The sequence below is a fragment of the Myotis myotis genome, unplaced genomic scaffold (assembly GCF_014108235.1).
Source record: "Myotis myotis isolate mMyoMyo1 unplaced genomic scaffold, mMyoMyo1.p scaffold_m19_p_3, whole genome shotgun sequence".
NCBI classification, from domain to species: Eukaryota; Metazoa; Chordata; class Mammalia; order Chiroptera; family Vespertilionidae; genus Myotis; species Myotis myotis.
Genome location: NW_023416335.1, coordinates 185,803,384 through 185,826,419, shown reverse-complemented (window position 1 = coordinate 185,826,419; position 23,036 = coordinate 185,803,384). Strand labels below are relative to the sequence as shown.

The window sequence follows — 23,036 nt, the reverse complement described above, 5'->3', positions numbered from 1 at the left end:
AAGATAAAAAATAAAGGGAAGTGGAGTGCTAGTGTATTAATGATAGGAATTTGCCTATGTAAATAGTAAGTAAATATGGTTCGGCCTCTCCGTCTCATCACAGTCATTAACATAAATTTATTGACTTCTTATGATCAAGGCACTGAAATTATTGCAAAAAGGATGAGATATGGTTGGGGACTTGAATCACTTGAAAAGTTTATTACATTACAAGGTAATTTTTCCATAAGTTGTTAAAGTGCTATAAAAAATCAGAGAAATGACTGATCACTTACAGTGGTCAAGGAAGATTATTTTTACACAAGAGGCCTGGTGCATGAAATTTGTGCACTCGGCAGGGGGGAGGGCCACTCAGTCTGGGAGCCCTTGGGGGATGTCCTACTGACGGCTTAGGCCCGCTTCCCACTGGTGCACGCTGGGTTGGGGAGGGACACGGGAGGTTGGACAGCCAGGGAGGGACTGCAGGAGGGCTTCAGGGTGTGTCTGACCTGTCTTGCTCAGTCCTGATCAGCTAGACCCCAGCAGCAAGTTAACCTACTGGTTGGAGTGTCTGCCCCTTGGTGGTCAGTGTACTTCATAGTGACTGGTCAACCGATTGACTGCCCCCTGGTGGTCAGTGCACATCATAGCAAGTGGTTGAGCAGCCTTAGCATATCATTAGCATATTATGCTTTGATTGGTTGAACGGACGACCAGACGACTGGACACTTAGCATATTAGGTTCTTATACTACACTAGAGGCCTGGTGCATGAATTTGTGCACCAGTGGGGTCCCTTGGCCTGGCGTGCAGGATCGGGCTGAAACCAGGTCTCTGACATCCCCCAAGGGGTCCTGGATTGTGAGAGGATGCAGGCCAGGCTGAGGGACCCCACCGGTGCACGATCAGGGCCAGGGAGGGATGCGGGAGGGCTCCAGGGCATGTCTAGACTGACTTGCTCAGTCTAAATTGCCCAGACCCCAGCAGCAAGCTAACCTACCTGTTGGAGCATCTGCCCCCTGATGGTCAGTGCACATCATAGCAAGCAGTTGAGCGGCTTAGCATATCATTAGCATATTACGCTTTGATTGGTTGAATGGCTGACTGGATGACCGGACACTTAGCATATTAGGCTTTTATTATATAGGAGGATTGCTTTTGTGTATTTATTCATTTCTCCTTTTCTGTAGAACAGGTACTGCTGTATGTATCTTCAACCCCTATCACAAGCACTTAATCATCGTGGAATGAATGGGTTAATAAATAAATAAATAACCAAGTAAAGTAAGCTTTGAATGGGTGGAGGGGTAGAAATTATTTCAGTAGGGTTATGGTAATATATACAAATATAAAAGAAAGGAAGAAAAGAAAATAGCATTTCTTGAATATTTACATGCCTGGCATTATATTTTGTGCTTTCACCCACATTAGAGACTCATTTAATTGTCACTATAATCCTGTGAAATAGATATAAATATCCCCCCTTTGAAGGATGAAAAGGAGCTTCAGAGAGATGGACGTGACTTCCTCACTTAGTGAATAATGTCAGCACTGGGACAGGAACCTCTGAACACAAGGCTGGTTATAGAGTAGAGAGATGAGTTTTCATGTACTCCCTTGAGAAGAAGTGGCTCTCTCCTGCTTGATTACAGCACATTGTGTTTCTGAACTTCAAGCTTCTGTGACATGGCGCTGTTCATGGCCTGAGTTTCCACTGCCTAAGCCAGCCGTGGGCAAACTACAGCCCGCTGGATCCGGCTTGTTTGAAATGAATAAAACTAAAAATAAAAAAGACCGTACCCTTTTATGTAATGATGTTTACTTTGAATTTGTATTAGTTCACACAAACACTCCATCCATGCTTTTGTTCCAGCCCTCCCATCCAGTTTAAGAACCCATTGTGGCCCTCAAGTCAAAAAGTTTGCCCACCCCTGGTTAAGTCATCAAGTTGAAAGGAAAGTCTTGTGTGGCAAAAAGGCCCTAGTTGTCCTGGCCTCCCTCCTCCCTCCAGCCTCATTCCCAGGTAACCATCCCTATTCACCTTTATGCATGCTCCAGGTTATCTGAACAATGCTGGCTCATTCACCCTTCTCCACCTTCCCTTATGCTATTCTCTATGTCCCAAATGCCCTTCCTCATCTTGGTGCCTATTCATCTTTCAAAATCTAACTCCTGACTTTCAAATTACTTTGTGTCCCTAAGTTTCCATCACCTTCTTTTCCTGCAAATATCTGTTAGTGGATTCTTTTTTTTTTCTTTATATATTTTATTGACTGTTTACAGAGAGGAAGGTAGAGGGATAGAGAGTTAGAAACATTGATGAGAGAGTAACATCGACCAGCTGCCTCCTGCACACTTCCTACTGGGTATGTGCCCGCAACCAAGGTACATGCCCTTGACACTGGAATCAAACCTGGGACCCTTGAGTCCGCAGGCTGATGCTCTATCCACTGAGCCAAACCGGTCAGGGCTGTTAGTGGATTCTTATCTTTTCTCTCCTCTAAAGAGGCCCTTGGACAGAGTGCAGTTTAATATTTCTTCAGTTACAGGTGGTCTCTATACTTCAATACTTTGAAACACAAGGGAAATTTAGGCATTTATCTCTAAGGCTATGACTGAAATTCTGCACCTTCTCTAAGTATGGTGCCTTCTGTAAGTATCCCTAATCCCATGGGATAAAGCAAAAAGAGAATTAAAGTTGTGCATACATATATTGATTCATTCAGTGCCTATATCATTGTTCAGTTTTATCAAGTTCTAGAATTCTTGAACTGTTCTATCTGCATCCTGTCCTGACTCTACTTACATTTCTATTCATCTTGGGGGTATCTGCTGAGTCTCTCAAGAAAGTAGAGGGACACTTCTGTAAGTCTCTGCCTAGCGGTGTCAGACAGTGTACAACTGTGCTGGCCTTCTCCAGAGAGGTTTTGCATTTTGAAGCTGGGAGAAAAATGCTAATGCCCTGAGAGAGGCTCTTTCTCAGGAACAGCATGAAACAACACCCCTGTGTCGCTCCAGGGATTAATTAGCACTGCTTTAAAATAAATCCCTTAAAAGAATTTTACTTCCCTGCAACAGAAAGCCATGTTCAAATTTGGACCAATTTGCTATTACTAAATGAGACATGGTTTTCTTCGGGAAGCAGCTTATGACTCTAAAACTAAATACCACTCTTACAATGACAACTGTGACTAGGACTTGCCCCCAGGGCATGCAGATAGCATGGCAAGTGCTCCCCTTGCTACAGGCTGGGCCTGGAGGTAAGTATTCGCAGTGGTCCTAGTAGAGATTGGAGCTGATACACAATTTCACCTGACTTAAGTTCAAGAATGTTTAGAGATAGCCCTGTTGGCACTTGTCTGGATAGAAGGCCAGAAGGAGGAGGAAAATGGTTTCAATAACTCTTAAAACAGCGGTTCTCAACCTGTGGGTTGCGACCCTTTGGGGGTCGAACAACCCTTTCACAGGGGTCGCCTAAAACCATCGGAAAACACATATATAATTACATATTGTTTTTGTGATTAATCACTATGCTTTAATTATATTCAATTTGTAACAATGAAAATACATCCTGCGTATCAGATATTTACATTACGATTCATAACAGTAGCAAAATTACAGTTATGAAATAGCAACGAAAATAATTTTATGGTTGGGGGTCACCACAACATGAGGAACTGTATTAAAGGGTCACGGCATTAGGAAGGTTGAGAACCACTGTCTTAGAAGAATCTTTTCTGATGGCTGGAAGAGTGAAATCAGCCACTGAAGCATCCACAGTCCAAGTCCATCAAGAGTCCCAGCTTATCCATTCCTCCAGATCTTCCATCTCTCCCTCATGAGGGCCATGAAGCTCTCTGAGAAGCCCTAACCTGCAGCTCAGTTCCCTGTGATCTTGCTCCAGTAAAGTGATGTCACAGAACATTGGTAGGTGACCTCTTGTACTTCATTAAGTTTTATAAAATCTGGTAAAATTTTTGCTTCTCATCTAAGAGAATAAATGTCTTCTAACAGGCACACAGACCAAAGAAGGGTGTGAAACTAAAACTTGTGTCAACATTACATCTTTAATATAGTTTCCAAGGTCACCTATTCCTAAAATCGTTGTGTATTAATAATGGCTAAAAGCCATAGGTAAACTAAATAAATGTCTAAGCTTTTTGCTAAAGGCTCAAGGTTTTTAGAAAAAAAAACAACACACCTTTTTTAAGCTCAGAAAATGAAAATTGAGGCATATTGAAAACCTTTTTTCTATATAAAATATATTCCCCCAATTATAGGAGGTGTATTGACTAAAGATAACATAGACCATCCAAGTTTCCAAGAAGCATTAAAGAAATAAAAGTAAAAACTTAAACATCATTTTGGCTACATGTTTGTGTACAATTAAAATTATTTAGGATAAATTCTTAGACTTAATTAATACTTGCTGTGTTAATGATATAAAAATGTTATAGATATTACCATTGTAATGCAGTTTCATGTTCTCCAGTTTAATTCATTTTAACACACTTGTTTAAAACACTAGTATTTAACATACTTTTTGAGTCTTTCCCATGTTCAAGGGACCTCATTATGGCTTGAGACAAAAAAGGTAGATAGAATGTAGTCTTTTCTCTGAAGGAGTTCTTAATAGAGTGGGGGACATCAACATGTAAATCAGCCATACAAAAGAGCTAGAAAATGTATCGAGCACTATGGATAGTTAGTAGAAGCAGTGACTGTTTTTACCTGAAGGTGTTGAGAAAAATTTGCTCAGGATGAAGTGGCATTTTAGTGAGGACTTTGAAGAGTAAGTAGAAGTTCACCAGATGGAGAATAACTTGGCAGAGGGATAGCAGAGTCACCATGAAAGAGGAACAGCTATGAGTGCCTGGTTCAACTGGACATGCTGTGTCTGGTGGAGTGAGTGAGATGAGCTGGAAAAAATAGGTTTGAGTCAGAATGCATATTTTGTTCTTTTGACTATGGGGAACCCTAGAAGTCATTTAGGCAGAGGAGGGACACTCCCATGTCTTTGCTTAGAGTAATACCTCTGCCGGCAGTGTTGTTGACTATAGGTGGAGGAGAGACAGAAGGTAGGAAGAGGTACTAGGGGACTATTGTCATAAAGGTCCAGAAATAAGGCGGGGGGGGGGGGAAGAGATGAATCAAAATAATGCCAATTAGGTAAAATAGTGAGGATTTGGTAAGCCCTGAATGTAGGATACTGCTAATGAAAAGAAGAGTCAAACTCACTGCATTTCAGTATAGATAACCGGGTTGATAATAATGATGATGATGATAGTAATATGCTTAGTCTTGACTGTAGAGACTGAAGCTCATTCAAGTATTCAGGTAAAAACACCTCTTAGAATTCAGGTAAACACACCTCTTAGAATATGTGTGGATCAGGAGGATAAAAACTTATAAAGATGAAGACTTGGGAGACAAAGCAAATACATGGTAGTTGAAGTTGGAGTGGATAAAATCCTCCAGGGGGACAAAGTAGGGACAAATAAAAAGAAATCACTTTAGACGATTAAGTTTAGTGGACAGTTGAGAGGAGATTTGATGAACTGGACTCAGAAAGTAAGAAGAGAACTAGAAGAGGGGTGTGACAGTGCTAAGGAAGGGAAGAGTTTGAAGAGGAAAAGTTTGGTAAACAATGTCATATGCCATAAATAGGTGAAGTAGAATTAATTTGGACATAGTGATTGTATAGTCAGCATTCTCCAGAAATATAGAACTAATAGGATCTGCACCTATCTTATCTTTTCTTTCTTTCTATCTATCTATCTATCTATCTATCTATCTATCTATCTATCTATCTATCTATCTATCTATCTATGTATCTATCTATCTATCTATCTATCTATCTATCATCTATCTATCTATCATCTATCTATCTAGTCTGAGTCCAAAGGCAGAAAACAGATGTCAAAAACAGTCAGGCAGAGAGACAGAATTCTCCTTTATCTCACTTTCTATTTTATTCAGGCTCTCAATGAATTGGATAAGACCCACCCACATTAGAGTGGAAAATCTGCTTTACTTGTTCTACCAATTCAAATGTTAACCTCATCCAGAAATATCTTCACAAACATACCCAGAATAATGTTTAATCAAATATCTAGGCACTCTATTGATCAGGCCAGTTGATACATAGAATTACTATTACAGCAGTGAAAAATCACTAGTTACTTTATTAAGAGGAGATCCTTTGATGGTTCTCATGATATTCAGATATCAAATAACTGAGAAATAAGAAATTAGTAAATGGAGACAGTAGGTGAAGACTTCTCATTCAAGAAAGTTGACTGCAAAACGAAGAGAAGAGCTAAAGCAATAAATCAAGGAGGAAAATAAGTTGAAGAGGAGATTTCTTTTAAGGTAGAGAAAATTTGAGTATGTTTAATATTTATTAGCTGCGACAAAGGAACTTGTGAAAAGCAAGTAATAGAAGTGACAGATGGGAAGAAGAAATAGGGCAGGATATTGAGGAAGGCAGGAAGGAATGATGTTTATATGCAAATAATTTTAAATAAAGCAACCTGATGGTAATAATAACAATATCATTATAAAGTGATAAATATGTCTCACTGCCCAAGAATTAGGTTTAGGCTTTAAACATGCAGAAATGTGAGTGGTCCACAAAGAATTATATCCCGATACCTGCCCTATGGATTTATGCAAGAAAGTGAATGATATAAAATGATTACAAACACAGGTGGTGTCATTTTTTTTCAACTGTCCCAGAGTGTGAAGCTTGATCATTATAAGCATTTCAGGACACTATCTTGAATTGCTATCAAAATCCCTTGCCTACTTTTTCTGGCTACAATCTCACATAGATATCAAGTCAAAGAAGCCACTTAAGCCAGTGAAAAAATGTCACAGAAAAATCTTGAAGTGTTACAGATTTTTCAAGAATGACATAATTATCTTCTATAGCATTCAACCCCTGAATGGAAGTAAAATAAAAAGTTACTCTAACATATACAGAATGTCATCATTATATGCCGAATCGAACAAGCTTTAGTCAAATGAGGACTCTGTTCTATTCACCACTATGTTCCTACTGCTTACTAGTAGCTCTTAGGGTTTGGCACCTAGAAAGCATTCAAAATACATTGGTTAAATGAGTGAATGAGAATGGTTTCATCTTAGGAATGTTTTGCAAATCCTCAATTAAATTAAATTTTGATATGCAAAGAATATTCTTCAGAGGCCAAGCTCTTAGGCATCTTTGGAACTTTGAAGCAACACTCTACTTTAGAACATAAGACCAAAGGTAGTGAAGAGACAAGGTGAAATGCAAGGTGAAACTTGTGAAGACAAAATATGCCTGAGACATGATGGAATAAAAGTGAGGTGGCGGAAATTATTCTCTGTAGTGGATGCCGTGGTGCACACCTGTATCTTCATTAGGACTGAGGCACATCCTAACACCTGGGAATACTGGTGGCTGACAGCTCTTAGCTGAGTGACCCTAGGGCAGTGGTTCTCAACCTGTGGGTCGCGACCCCTTTGGGGGTCCAACGACCCTTTCACAGGGGTCGCCTAAGACCATCGGAAAACACATATATAATTACATATTGTTTTTGTGATTAATCACTATGCTTTAATTATGTTCAATTTGTAACAATGAAATTGGGGGTCATCACAACATGAGGAACTGTACTAAGGGGTCGTGGCATCAGGAAGGTTGAGAACCACTGCCCTAGGGCAATTACCTTCAAGGGAAGAGAGCTACTTAGCTTATGGTCACAATGCTTCCCCAGGAACAGCTCCTATTCAATGACTGCCTAATGGGGTGGTGCTGGTGGCAATAAAGTCCCATGCCTCTTTCCCTAAAGTGAAACAATTCCGAATAGCTGTAGAATTTTCTATAGGACTGTCTGAGGTCTATATTTTGCCTGCATCACAGTTCCATTCATTCCTCTGCCCAGTTCTTCCTTTACTTACTCACAGATGTTGGTCCCCATGGGCATTCCCTATAACCTTCATGCATGAAGTCCTCTCTCTTGGAGTTGGTTTGCTGTAGAGCCTGACCTGAGAATCTATGTCATTTACTATTTCTAGATAGAAAAGAAGAGCTCTTTTAAGAGCTAAACACTCTAGGGAGAAGGTAGGCTTAGGGCCTTGGTTCCAGCTCAATGCAGATACCCAAATAAAAATGGTAACCAGAGAACCAAAAAGGCTAAGCTGTCTTGCATGGGTCTTTATGCTCTCACACAGAGGATGTCGCTTCCTCACACGTGTAGCACAAGGTGGGCTCTTCAAGTTGGCTTCTGAGTTCTTCTAACATGACTCTCTGATAAAGTCCTTGCTATTCAGTGTGATAGGGTTTTGCAGGCTCATCTGGTACATTCCCTGCCCCAGTCATGGTAGTGGCTATTTCTCTAAGAAGCCTTGAGTGTTTCTTTCAGGGAAAATGGTATTTCAAAACTGCAGTCTGTTTGCTAGGGATGGTCATTGTTTCTAGGTCTCTTCAGTGGACTGAGCTACTTCATGAGTTCATACTGATAATTCTAATTTTTAAAAATGTATTGATTTTGAGAGAAAGAGAGAGATTTGTTATTCCACTTATATATACATTCATTGGTTGATGCCCTGACCAAGGCTCAAACCCACAATCTTGGAATATTGAGATGACATTCTAACCAACTGAGCTATCCAGCCAGGACATCTGACAGTTCTAATTTAGATTCAGGAACACAGCGTTTTTTGTTTAACTTCTGTATTATATCTCTATTTCTTTTCTTCCATTCAAAATTCGAGTGCTCAAAGACACAAGGGAGGATAGAATCAGAATATTTCATCATTATTTATTTTCTTAATTTCAATATCATGTACACAAATACTAATACTATCACTGGCAACATGATCACTAAAAATAACTAAAATTTTTTTTGCATATGCTTTCCTGCATCTTCTATTAATTTTTATACCTATACTATATCTGTATCGCATAAACATATAGCCATTAATACTATACTTTCTGCCGAAACCGGTTTGGCTCAGTGGATAGAGCGTCGGCCTGTGGACTGAAGGGTCCCAGGTTCGATTCCGGTCAAGGGCATGTACCTGGGTTGCAGGCATATCCCCAGTAGGAGATGTGCAGGAGGCAGCTGATCGATGTTTCTCTCTCATCGATGTTTCTAACTCTCTATCTCTCTCCCTTCCTCTCTGTAAAAAATCAATAAAATATATTAAAAAAATACTATACTTTCCTCTTTAACGCTCATGTGCTCTTAGTTCTATAATATCTATATGCTTTATGTGTTTAGTCCTCACTACCAGCCCTTGTCTAAGAAACTCATTTCTAGTATATTCCTCAGGAAAGGCTCATGGGAATGATATTCCTTGAATTCTTACATGTTGATAACAGCTTGTTTTGTGCTCTTTATATCTGAAAGTCACTTTTGCTGGATAAAAATAATCCTTTTCTTTATATTTACTTTAGACATTTCTTTCCGTGCATATGTTAATTAGGTTGCTCTATTTTTTTCTGTCACAAAGCATTGCTGTTGTAAAGTATGATGGTAACTTTATTTTTTCCCCTTATAAATCACTTGCCTTTTTTCCTTGGATGCTCAAAGAATTTTTTTTTTTCTTTAAAATCCGATGCTGTTATTAGCATATGCCTTGCTGTTGGTCATTCTGAATTGATAATCCCAGATGTGAGGTGTATTCTTTCAATATAAAGCTTCAGTTAACTTTTAATTTCAGGAAAGTTTTTTTTGAATTACTGTCTTTAGTGTTTGTTTCTTTCTTGCTTTGTTTTTTCCCCTCAGGGATTTCTATATTACATAATTTGAATCTTCTCTACCTTCTTTTTGACACTTTCTCTTTAAACCTGTTTATTTATTTCTTTTCTTTCTTATTTTTAAAATATTCCTCCTTTTCACCTTCTATTCTTTTGTGTTTATTTGCTTTTGTGTTCCTTCTAATTTAGTCTTTATTTCAGAAATGTCTTTTTATTTATAATGCTTCCTTATGCTCTGTCATCTCATTCCTGAGTTTTCTAATTCTGATTTATACTGTTCTTTTATATTTTGTATCATTTTCTTAATGTCTTTTAGCTCATTTTGAAATGTTACAGTTTTGATCTGTCCCTGTCTTTCCGATATGCCTTTGTTATCTATAGTGATACTATTCTGCTCTTCATTCTCTTTTATCTTTAGTCACTTTGCAAAGGACTTGACTTCGATACTTCCCTGCTGCTAATTTTTATGTGGAATCAGTTTTCTGAAATTGGAGATGCTTGGTTTCGGGTAGCTGCTCTAACTTCAGAGAGTTCTCTCTTCTGTTGTTTTCTAAGACTCCCAGGTTCTGCTCTCCTCCTTTCTTTTATCTTTATTTATTTTTTCCTCTCCTTTGTCTCTACTGGGTCCATTCTCTTCAGTTATGATTACATCCCAGCAGTTTCTGCTCAGTGCAGGGTCCTTTATGAACTATTCTGGAAGAAAGCACATAGTGCTGGGTTCCACCAGTCCCTCCGGTCCCCACTGAGAGTTGGGGTACCATGTACTTGATGGAAAACTTTGTCAGCCCGCCCCCCACCCCCAGGACACTACTTGAAAGGCCATTTATAACCCTGATAATTATAACCAAACTGTATTAAGTGGTTACTTGAAATGTGTATTAGTGAGAATTGTTTGATTATTCAACTGCAATGGGTTTATAGTTGTTTATAAAAAGTGTGGTTCTTTTTGTACAGTGTAATACACACTCCCATTCCCCTCTGCTGAGTTCACTATTTTATGAGGTTTGCTATAGAGATAATAGAAGCACTTAATTTTATTGAGCAAAAATGTGTGACTTGAAATATGTAAATGTGATGGCTCCTCGCTAATTTCTGACTATAACATAATTTGTTCAATGATAAGATGCCTGTTATCCGGAAGCCAATATACAGGTCATTTTCTGTGCCCAGAACCTGGGGAAGATAAAAGGTTGGGTACGATGCATTTATTGCAAAAGAAATTTCCTGGTGCCCCAGGTGATGCTGCCATTGAAGTACGTTCCTGACGATGAGGGGATGCATGAATGGATGTGCCTTCCTGGGTCTATCTCTCCTGGCCCCCCTACCCTGAAACCACCTGGGAAGCCCAGTGTGCTGACAATAAGCAAGGGTAAGAACAAATGCTGACAATAAGCAATGAAACTACATTGGGTTCCATTGCATTCCTGTGAAGGAAAGCATAATGTGAAAAGAACCTGTTTGTTATGTTTTATTATTATTATTATTACTAGAGGCCCAAGGTAGTGCATTTGCAGTACAGGGAACCCTCTTGCAGTCTGGGAGCCCTCGGGGGATGTCCAACTGACGGGAATGGGCCTAAGCCGTCAGTCGGACAGCCTTAGTGCTGCTACAGAGGCGGGAGAGGCTCCTGCCACTGCTGCTGCACTCGCCAACCATGAGCCCAGCTTCTGGCTGAGAGGCGCTCCCCCTGTGGAAGCACACTGACCATCTGGGGGCAGCTCCTGCGTTGAGTGTCTGCCCCCTTGTGGTCAGTACACATCATAGCGACTGGTCATTCTGCCGTTCAGTTGATTTGCATATTAGCCTTTTATGATATAGGATTATTATTATTTAAATATGTTTTTTTTATTGATTTCAGAGAGAGGAAGGGAGAGGGAGATAAAAACATCAATGATGAGAGAGAATTATTGATCAGCTGCCTCCAGCACACCCCTACTGGGGATTGAGTCCACAACCTGGGCTTGTGCCTTGACTGGGAATTGAACCATGATCTCCAGGTTCATAGGTCGATACTCAACCATTGAGCCACACCAGCCAGGCTCTTTTTAAAAAATCTTTATTGTTGAAAGTATTACATCTGTCCTCTTTTCTCCCCCATTGGTGGTAGGTGTAGAAAACCTCCTACTATAAATGTTAGGTCTGTTCCATAAAAAATATGATTTTCAGCTCCAAGAATCTGGAATAGTTTCCAGTTCCTGGAAAAGGTGCATTTTTTTTTTTTTTTTAACAACTAGTTGTTTTTATTTTCTGATATCTTCTGTGAATTTTGAAGCAAATAGTGGTTCTCTCTTTGTTTTGGTCACTAGGCAGTCACATTTGTGGCCCATCTCTATAAGTCCTACTATCTAAGCTTTAAAGACTCGAGCTCTTATGCAGTCAGTTATCTGGAAAACATATGAACAACTGTAAACCAACTTTTGCCCATCTCCGTCTGTTGTCCCAATTTGTGAGTACCTCTGGAACCATGAACTGGAACACAGAGAAAAGCAAATAAACATTTAGCATTACTGGGAAACAGTACTTTGTTATGCAGTAATCCATGCATTCACACGCTACCTCAGAGGAAAGATTTGACAGGTTAATTAATTTGTCTTGTCTCATAAGTACCTCTGCCACTGAAGCCTCCTGCACCCATTCATCAGCATTGGCACAACCCACAAACTTTTACAGTAATTGAATGAAGTCACCTTTTGTGTGGGGGATATGGGGCAAGAGATGAAGAGTGTTTCTCTGGGATCTTAACAGGGTTGGTCATGAGGGTGGATGTTGAGAACACAAGTTGTCCTATGTCAGCGCAGATTCTGAGAGACAGAGGCACCCATGCATCCTTAATCAATGTATATGTGTGTGTGTGTGTGTGTGTGTGTGTGTGTGTGTGTGTGTGTGTGTGTGTCGGGGGAGGGGGCAGAGAGGCAGAGTGCTATGGGGACCCACCAAAGAGGTTCCTTGTGCTCAGATCTAAGGGCAGTGGTGACATAAACACCTTTGAAAAATGTGTGAATTTGAGGCCTCAGACTTTAAGCTTGAAACCAGAAGGTGTTTAGGTGGGAACCAAGTCAGAAATAAGTGGAGCATATAGTGCTATTGGAAGAATTCGCTTTTCCTTTTGCTTGACTATTGTAATGAAGGAGGAGCATTTCTGTGGCTCTGGTAGACTCCTGAGTAAAGGGTAGTGTAGACTAATGCCAGAGCAAGATTAGCAGTGAAAAAGCAGGATGTGGGTGAGGGCTGGGGGCACAGGGACACTTGAGCCTGAAGCTGCCTTTGCTGGATTCTCCCCAGGGGAACACCAGTGAAAGAAAACGTAGGTTTAAATACTTTCACTTTGCAGGATCTTATTTCCCTTCCCCACTCCAATTTCCCTGGTTCATTTTCTCTTAATTGGTCCTGATTGGAAGTCGTCATAAATCAGAATAATTTCTCTTTCATGCTCTTCAAATTTTAACTTACCAAAATGTCTTTAGCTGGAAATGTCCATAAAAAATGAATGTCAGTGGTTTCATCCCTAACAGGGAGAAAATGAAATGCAGACATTTTGGAGTCACAGTCAAACTACCTCAGAATGATTGTGAATTGATTTATACAGGGCCTTTAAGAAACTTCATGTCCTTTTTGGAATATACTAAGCAGAAATCACTCTTCCACAAATCCAGAAATTATAGCTTCCCGTGAAGTTAAATGCTATATCTGTCTTAGCCAGGGTCTGTACCAGGCTGATAATTTATTTCGAGACACGAAAAGGCTATTTGACTCTGCTGTCTAGTTCTCAAATGACTTATTCAATGCTGAGTATTTAGTAAAAGCTAAGGTTTCTTCCTTCCTTCCTTCTTCTCCTTCCTCTCTTTCCTTCTTTCCTCCCCTCCCTCCCTTCCTCCCTCCCTCCCTCCCTCCCTCCCTTCCTTCCTTCCTTCCTCTCCTTTCCTTCCTCTCCTTTCTTTTCCTTTCCTTTCTTTTCCTTTCCTTTCCCCTTCCTTCCTCCCTCCCTCCCTCCCTCCCTCCCTCCCTCCCTCCCTCCCTCCTTCCTTCCCTCCCTCCCTTCCTCCCATCCCCTCTCATCCCCTCCCATCCCCTCCCATCCCCTCCCATCCCCTCCCATCCCCTCCCCTCCCATCCCCTCCCATCCCCTCCCATCCCCTCCTCTCCCCTCCCCTCCCATCCCCTCCCATCCCCTCCTATCCCTTCCCCTCCCCTACTTCCTTCCTTCCTCTCCTTCCTTCTCCTTCCCTCCCCTCTTCCCTCTCCCTTTTTCTCTCCCTCCTTCCCTGCATCCTTTCCATTGTTTAAACCTACATGCTATGGGAGACAACCAGGTGACAGTCTGCTACTGCACAGAAGCTGCCTGAGAAATATCAATTCATATATGGATAGAGTTTACACATGTTTCCTTAACTCTGCATTTGCAAATGGGAACAACCTAGTAAATTTTAGTTATTATTTCTAGTACATGTTAGTTATTATTTGAGTAATTTAAAACCTAGTATGTTAAAGACATTTATGCATCAGTATTTATGAGTTTGCTGGACACCAACCACCATTTCTGGATTGTTGAGATTGAGAAGGGGTAGGGTATGTAAAAGGCGAAAGATTTATGCGATCTGAAGAGAAACCAGAGTATGGGATAGGGTATGTATAAGTTACTTCATTTCATTTGCATAGCCACTGAATTTACTTTATTCCTTTAACTTCTTCTAGTAGTAGAATCTAGGGATGAGCCTCAAGATAAAACTTGAGAAGACATTTTAGTGAAACAAATCTAAGTACCTAATTTAAATCAGAGGCTAGTCTATTTTTTGGAGCAATGTTTTAATTTTTAAAATTTTACTGTATTAGTGCTATAGATAAACCATGAAGGTCAATCATAAAGGTCCAGGAAAAGTTAATGTTAAGAGAAGTAGGATTTCACACTCTTCTTCACTTACCTGCAGGAACCATCCTTCTGATATGCAAGACCTGGCTCCAGCGACTTCATGAGCCCCATCTCCTTTTACTGTTTCTCATACAGCTTTTATATCGGTGATAACTGAAAGAATTTCAATGCCCCGAATATTCTTTCTTGCCTCTGGACCAAAGCTCACATTGTTTTCTGCCAGGAAGTTCTCTACATTTTTCTTATCCCTTGTTCCTGTGCATTCGATTCTTATTCTTCCTGTCGGGCTTAGCTCAAGGCCATGGCTCCTGACAGATAACACCTAGCCCCCCAGTCTGGTTTTCCTGCTCTTCTCTTGCTCCACAATTACTTGGTACCCCTCCTCATATATACTGCAGTGTGTCTGAATTTCAGTTCATTACAGTAAAGAAAAAAGTGTAACTCTGCTACACTTCCATTTAAGTGTTCTCCCAAGGTGTTGGGCACTTAACATCCATCAGTTTGAGGTTTATCTTCCTTCCCCTGGAGCCGAGGCTGAGTTTCAGGGGCCTTGCATGGTGCTAAGGCTTGGGCAGGGTCTGGATAGGAGAATGTATGATTCTTGATATCCTCTCTCAAAGCCAGCTTCTGCTAAACATACATCACACCATGTTGTGGGTTGAATTACTGATATGTCAGTGGAGGGTTTGCAATCTATTAGTGTGTGTTGAATAACCCCATGTCCAAGCATAACCATGAACTTGCTAAAAAGACAAATGTTTAACTTCTTAAATGCTAAAACATACCAGACATCATTTACATTTTGTTGTATTTGTTTTGTGTTTTTGTTTTAAGTAATACTTTTCTTTGTGTTCTGGATATATAGAAAAAGATGACATTGTAGGAGAATTTTCATCTTTCTATGTGATGTATGTATCAATATAAAATAAATACAATGAAAAAATTTATGAAACAAACCTTATCCTTGCTGGTGGAAAGAGGATGCTTTGATGTCTGATTTTTACTTCACACTGCTGTATAGAAAGCCCCCTGATGATTTATTGACTTTGAGAATAAGGGCTCAATGAGAGGGAAAGCTCTATAAGGACAGAACTCAAATGTATATGTAGCTTGTTACTTTTGACAAAGGACTTACTTTATTAGTAATATAACATGGGACCCTGGCAAGCAAACATTCTTGTGGCACATTTTGGAGAGTAATGAAAAATAATTCATAAGAGTTCTCTGTCTACCTTGTGTTAGTAAGTGCTTATTGAAATATAACTAAGACTACTAGTTTTCTTTCTGGAAATTACAGGGTTTGGAAATTATTGAAGGGAGAATTAGCAAGGTTCTGCTCTATTTAACACGAGTTTCTCCTACTAAGGCTTAAAAGCCATTAGTCCTTGTTCTGTCTTCTTGACTAATGAAAATAATTGATTCCTGTCTTCTTTTTACATTATCCATTTGTGTATTTTTGTCCATTAAGCTTTCCCTTTTAGAGTGATGTTTTCAAGAAATGCCATATAGATGATCTGTCAACAGAGGTTCCTGGTTATACTAATATGAAAGGGTATGCAACCTTATTTCTGCATCATTAAACCAATTGGTGGAATCAGAATGAGACAAACATCTTTTCCATCTCTAACTTTAGTATGTCTTTCAGATTAGGATAAAATGCTTTGCTTAATGCTTTTCATTTTCTTAGCCACTAATTACTTGAGTCTGTTTTTTTACAGACTTTTAGAGCAGGAAATAGCATGTGAAACTGTGCAGCTCAATTTCATCATTTTACAGATAGCCCAAGATGGTTAAGTTCTTTCCAGCCCCAGGTTTTCTCACATGCTTGAAATGCTTCAAATGGCCGTCGCCTTCTTCTCCTTCATGTCTTAGCTGAAAGCTTAAATGTTAAAATTCACCTCTTTAAAGAGACCTTCTCTGACTTCCTTGTCTGGGAAGGTTCTTTGTCCTTCCCCTATCACGTACCTAATTGATTTTCTTCCCTTCACTTACCATATGAGTCATGACATGCTGTGCACTTCCTCATTCATTTCCTGCTCCACTGTAAGATTCAGGAAGACAAAGCTGGTGAGGAACCAGCAATCCCCCAGTGCCCAGAGACTAGCAAGGGGCCTGGTCCTGTGTGGGCACATGATATGAGAGCTGGGACCAGAATTTTTATCTTCCTTATTTTCTTCTTTGGTTACACACACATATACACACACACATCCCTGATATGAATCAGCAACATTTTTACTAACACTTCTTGGTCATGTGACGACCATTAGGCTTTTACAAATAGTGTTGCATACTCAGTCCACATAAGAGTTCTTATTTTAGTGTTATAAGGAAGGGAGTAGTTAATTATGCAGAAATCATTAGCTATATAGCATCTGGGAGTGTAGTGGTCACAAAGTTCTGCCAAAAGGGAGTGTAGATTCTGAAAGTGAAGTATGTATGGTAAGCTAAAGAACCAATTTTCAAAGCCATGTATAGATGTGTTCATGTAATAAGCTGAAGCAGTTACTTTGGAACTGGTTGTAATAGAAAACTGTGCTGAGCCATAGTTTACATTTGTAGGCAACTTAGAATCATCTGCAGAGTTTTTGAAAGGCTCTGATGCCCTGGCTCTCCCTCTGGATCCACTGGAGTTTAGAACAGAATAGAGAATGAATTTTGATCCTGGATAACCAGATTTGTGTTCAGTATGTGGAGTATGTCCTTTTAAAATCAATACTACAATGAATGCCAGATTATTGATGACATTTCAGTTTCTTTAAAAAAACATGTTTTCATCGATTTTTGAGAAAGGAAGGGAGATCATGGAGATAGAAACACCACTGAGAAACATCTATTGCCTTGTCTCCTGCACGCCCCCTACTGGGGATTGAGCCTGCAACCTGGACATATGTCCTGACCAGGAATGGAATGGATGACCTCTTGGTGCATAGGTCAATGCTCAACCACTGAGCAACACCGGCAGGGCAATGACATTTAAGTTTCTTAATTGAAAATATTCTCTCGATAATCATCGGTAGTATTACTTTCAGGGGTGGGCAAACTTTTTGACTCGAGGCCACAATGGGTTCTTAAACTGGACTGGAGGGCCGGAACAAAAGCATGGATGGAGTGTTTGTGTGAACTAATATAAATTCAAAGTAAACATCATTACATAAAAGGGTACGGTCTTTTTTTTTTTTAGTTTTATTCATTTCAAACGGGCCGGATCCGGCCCGCGGGCTGTAGTTTGCCCATGGCTGCTTTAGGCCATGGTCTATATCAGTGGTTCTCAACCTTCCTAATGCAGCGACCCTTTAATACAGTTCCTCATGTTGTGGTGACCCCCAACCATAAATTATTTTCGTTGCTACTTCATAACTGTAATTTTGCTACTGTTACGAATTGTAATGTAACTATCTGATATGCAGGATGTATTTTCATTGTTACAAATTGAACATAATTAAAGCATAGTGATTAATCACAAAAATAATATGTAATTATATATGTGTTTTCTGATGGTCTTAGGCGACCCCTGTGAAAGGGTCGTTTGACCCCCAAAGGGGTCATGACCCACAGGTTGAGAACCGCTGGTCTATATGATTATTATAGAACAGTCCTGAAAATGGTACTTTTTAGTTTTTATTCTTTTAAGATTTTTTAAAATTGATTTTGAAAGAGAGAGAGAGAGAGAGAGAGAGAGAGAGAGAGGAGAGGAGAAAGAGAGAAACATCAATTGGCTGCCTCTTGCTTGCCCGCTACTGGGGATGGAGCCCACAACAGGGTATATGCCCTGGCAGGGAATGGAACTGGCAACCTTTCAGTGTATGGGAAGGACACGCAACCACCTGAGCCACATCAGCTGGGGCTGACTCATTTAAAACATGGCCCATCTATATGGTAATTTTGTTGGGACAATTACTTTTCCTGGGAAGATGCCACTTGAGCTTTCCTGTAGATTCGTCACCTCACTGCCCACTCACCATATGGATCCTTCTCCGGTTCTAAGTCAGGGCTCAGGGCTTGTCTCCTTCAGGAAGCTTGCCATAAGCAGCTTTGTCTGTTCTCCTTAGGAATACAGTTTGTCAAACGGATTCTGGTCTACCTTTGTAAATCGCTGCATCTTATGCACATACTTCTGTAGGTTGCATATTATTCACAATCTCCACCTTAATAGCCATTCGGCAATATTTTAATATGCATTACAAGGACCCAAAGATATATGGCACAGCTGATAAATGTCCAGTAATTATTTGTTGACTAAGTCAGTGGCCAGACCGGCTCATTCCAGGTAAGCATTTTTTACAAGGCCAAGTTTAAAGGAAAAAAGAGGGAGGGGGATTTGTTGACAGTTTGTTCCTGTGAAATAAAAATGAAATAGAGTTTTCTTTTTTCTTGTGGCTGATTTTCTTTCACAGGTTTCTTCACCAACTGGCTAGTGTCCAACTTTGTCAGAGCTGAAACATCAGACAGCTAGAAAAGAGGTTCTCAGTTGATAAATATTTGATTTACAAGGTATTGAGAGGTTTAAAGAAATGGAAGGGAGTTTGCCTAATGGGAGTTGTGTTTAATATAGTGAGGAAGATCACCAATAACCAGGTCTGTTTATCTTTCCAGTGGCCAGTGGGTACCTAACTTTATCAGCCTCGTTCCACTACAGATTGTTCTGGGCTGAGCTGACAAACAAGTAAAATGAGGAGGACTGGGATGCTCCTGGGTCCACAACAGAAATACAGCTGAAGGGAACATTCTTAGGTTTTTCTTTTCTTCTTTTTCTATAACCTGTGATAAATATTGTATGTCTCAGCAGCATAGGGGGAAAAATGATTGATCCTTTCTCAGTGATATAGATATGTGGCTGTATATGTTATACACAGAATGAATGATTGAGAGAGAATGGGGGAGGGGAACAAAGAGAGAAATGCAAGCCACTCTGTATAGAATTGCCAATAGCAATCTATCTAAGGAATGTCAGGAGTGCTAGACTAGACAGTGAATTTTATCTCTAATTTAATCATTTGTTGGCTTTCTGTTGTCAAAGTTTTGTTTTCTTTTTGAATTTTCCTCCCCCCCCCCCTTCTCTCATCCCTTTTTTAAAGACATAGAAACCATTTTGGGGGAGGGGGCGACATTCAAACTAATTAGATCAAGTGTTTAAAGTAATGTGCTGCCTTTTATATATGTTGTGAAGCTTATGTACAAAGATAATCCTACAGACCCAGCATTGCATTTTAAGAGCATGGCATTTAAACATTTTCCCCCATCAGAATAGTGTGGACCATTCATTTTCAATGGGGATGATATTGCCTCCAAGAGTGCAGAAATTCGTTCTGGAGGTGGGGCTGGGCACAGATTTATTAGTTTATGACCCTCCGAAGAGTTGTGGTACATAAAGAGATAGACATTAACTGTCTTTTATTTTAATCTCACCTTATTATAAGCAGCTTTAACTACTGAAAATTTCCTTCACTAAAGTATTATTTTGTAGGGTATTTAACCAGGTGATTTTATAAGGATCGCGCTTTGTTGGAAACTTGGTTTTAAGACTAACAACTGAACAAAAATGACTTTGTGTAGGCTAACAGGTATAAATCTGAATTCTTCATGAATTATATAACTATGCTAGTCTCCTCAAAGTGTTGGAGAGAGTAGGAGTCTGGGTGAAAGATGTTTATTGCATTTTTGAAAAAAATGTGCTATCCTTTGATTATGAATAGTATGTAACTCTTGAAAGGCTGGTAGCTAACATACTTGGGTCTGTTTATCCAAGCAGTGGAGATGGGTTATGAGTTTTCACCAGGTCATTTGTGATTTCTTGCCCTCCCCCCCCCATCTCCCATAGTATGAACCTAATTCAGAACTTGGTTATGACTCTTAAAGTTATCCTCACCGAGCCTCCAGCAATATGTCAATTTCAGTTCAGGTTTTCCTACCCTGGCCCCGGTTCCCATGTGGTTTCTGCTTGTGAGTCTCTGCTCTGGGAAGCCGTGGTTCTCTCTATTCCCCTGTCTTTCCAGTATTGGGAGCAGCAGTGTGCCTTGTGCCCTCCCCTCTTACACATCCAAGGAGAGCTGCTGTTTCAGTCTGTTCAGGTTTTCACTTGTTAGCATGGAGTGGTGACTTCTAAGATCCTTACATGCAGAACTGGAAACAGGTACTTCAATAAAGTCAAGAGTACTTCATTTCAGAGTCTTCTTCCATTCATTATTGTTTTATGTGTTTATCTTGTCTTCCCATCTAACCTGTACACTCTCAAAGAGAATGCAAGTATATATTCTGACAGAAAATTCATGTAGAATCATAAAACTTTAGAGGAATTGAGAAGGAATTTAACAAAGTCAAAATTCACTGTTTTATTTATTCATTTATTTATGATCCAACACATATTTATTGTGCACGTATCACATGACAGGCTCTGTGCTGTAACTTTGGGAGGTATAAATATGAATTAGTCATCAATTAATCATGTTTTTAGAGAGATTAAGTCCAGTAATAGGAATCAGACATTTTCCCAGGCCTTAAAATTTCCTCAAAAATCTCACAATATTTAATGCCTACATTTTGTGTGAACATACCATGATTTGTTCAACTATCCTCTTATCTTTGGATTTTTAAGTTTGTTATAAATAATAATGCATGGAATATCCTTACATATAAGACAATTCATAAATTGTTATTTCTAGCATAAATTTCTAGAAGTAGAATTATAAGGCTCTAAAGATTGGATTCTTTAAAATGTCTTGACTTTAATATTCTTTTTATATTGATTTTCAGCAAATTTGTATCATTTTGTACACCTAGTAGTTAAGTGTGAATGTGTCTGTCTCACTATACCCTCACTAACATTGAGTATTATTTTTGTGAAAATGTTATTTAATTTAATATAAAAAAGAAAAAAAATGTTACTTAAATCCAAAAACTGATTGCAACAGTAAACTGATGCAGTAGTTTCTGCTTTTTATAGGAGATGGCACAATTCAAAGTCATGAGAAAACAAATATCTAAACCATTCCATTCTTTTCAGAGAAGCTTGTGGAGTTGACAAAAGTGAAAGGCAGGAAATATCAAAGTCCCTGCCAGTTTGGTTTTTCTGTGCTGAAGATGGGACACACAAAAGAAATTTATTATTAAAGGAAAAATAGATGTGACTCACAATGCCTTGAGCCAAGTAGGAGGTGAAAACTGCAGGGAAAAGTGAGGGAAGTTGAGTTTCGATGTGGGTAGGAGATTCAGAGCAGAGGTGGGAAGGGTAAGGGTGAAGGAGTTGGGGGGTAGGTTGAGTCCTAGGATAGGGATTCTGAAAATAGAGGGGGCAAGGCAGTCTTTAGAGAAAGTAGGGCTTAGAAAAATAGTGATTCACAACCTTTCTGTCACCATCAATCTTTGGTCAGTTTGTTATTTATATGAACATGAAGGAAAGAGGATATGGTCCACTTCTGTGGCACATTGTTTGCAAAAAGGACAGCTGTGTACTGAACTCAGGGAGCAAAAGTGGAGTAAGGTTTAGAAAGAACTGTAAGTAATTCTGAAGAATTGTGTGTTTTTAGGCTTTTCCCTGTGAAGACTAAATTGGGTTTTCTATCATTGATATTTAAAGTTGGATTTTTTAAGTAAGTTATGAGGCTGAAAATTTTTTCATATGGCTTTTAATTTTGTCGTTGCTGTTCAATTGTTCATCTGTGAATTGTCTACTCTGATCCTATGCCGTTGACATTCACAATTTACATGAAAATATTGTAACTGGGCTATATGGGAATAGGGCAAAACAGACTTCTCTCATGTCAAGATTAGAACAGGCTTTAAAAGTGATAAATAATATTCAGTCAATGATACCACTGTAGATGTTCTTTCTTGAGGATGAGGCTAATGAATGCCTGTACCACTGTGAGTTTCCAACAGTTATCTGTTGAATGTGTAAGAAGACTACTTTGATTCTGCTGATTGCCTCTAGCTAGGAGTAGGGTAGGGATATCCCACTCACATTCCAATAGCCACAATAAATGCCCTCCCCCCCCACCCCACCCGCCCCGGAAGCGTTATCTCTTAATTACAAATTGGTCACAAGGGTTTAAAGATAAAATATTTTCTCAGCTGGCTGAACTATAACATACATTTTTCAAATGTAGAATAAGCAGTGTCAGTACACTGAGACCATGCATGGGTCCTGTGTCTAAGGACACAGTGATATTGGGCAGCCTATATTAGGGAGCCTCCCGCCCTCTGATCCAGGAGCACCCAGTTTTGGAGCTAAATGCCAGCCTACCTTGTTGGCCTCTTCTCTCCCGTTAATGAGGCATTCGGTTTTCAGTGAAGTGCATTTCACAAAAGAGGAAATCCAAAGGTGACTTTGTTTTGCTTCTGACTTGAACACTATCAGAATATCCATGAAAATAAAAAGTCAATCTCAAAAGGGCTTATCATCATAATAGCAATATTTTAAAGTGATAAACTTCAAAAGCAGGAT

General features: G+C 39.6%; 1 pseudogene; it reads right to left on the bottom strand.

Moving 5' to 3' along the window:
• Positions 1-14,661, bottom strand: part of LOC118650718 — a 45,804-nt pseudogene extending 31,143 nt beyond the window's left edge.
• Positions 14,662-23,036: the final 8,375 nt, after the last annotated feature.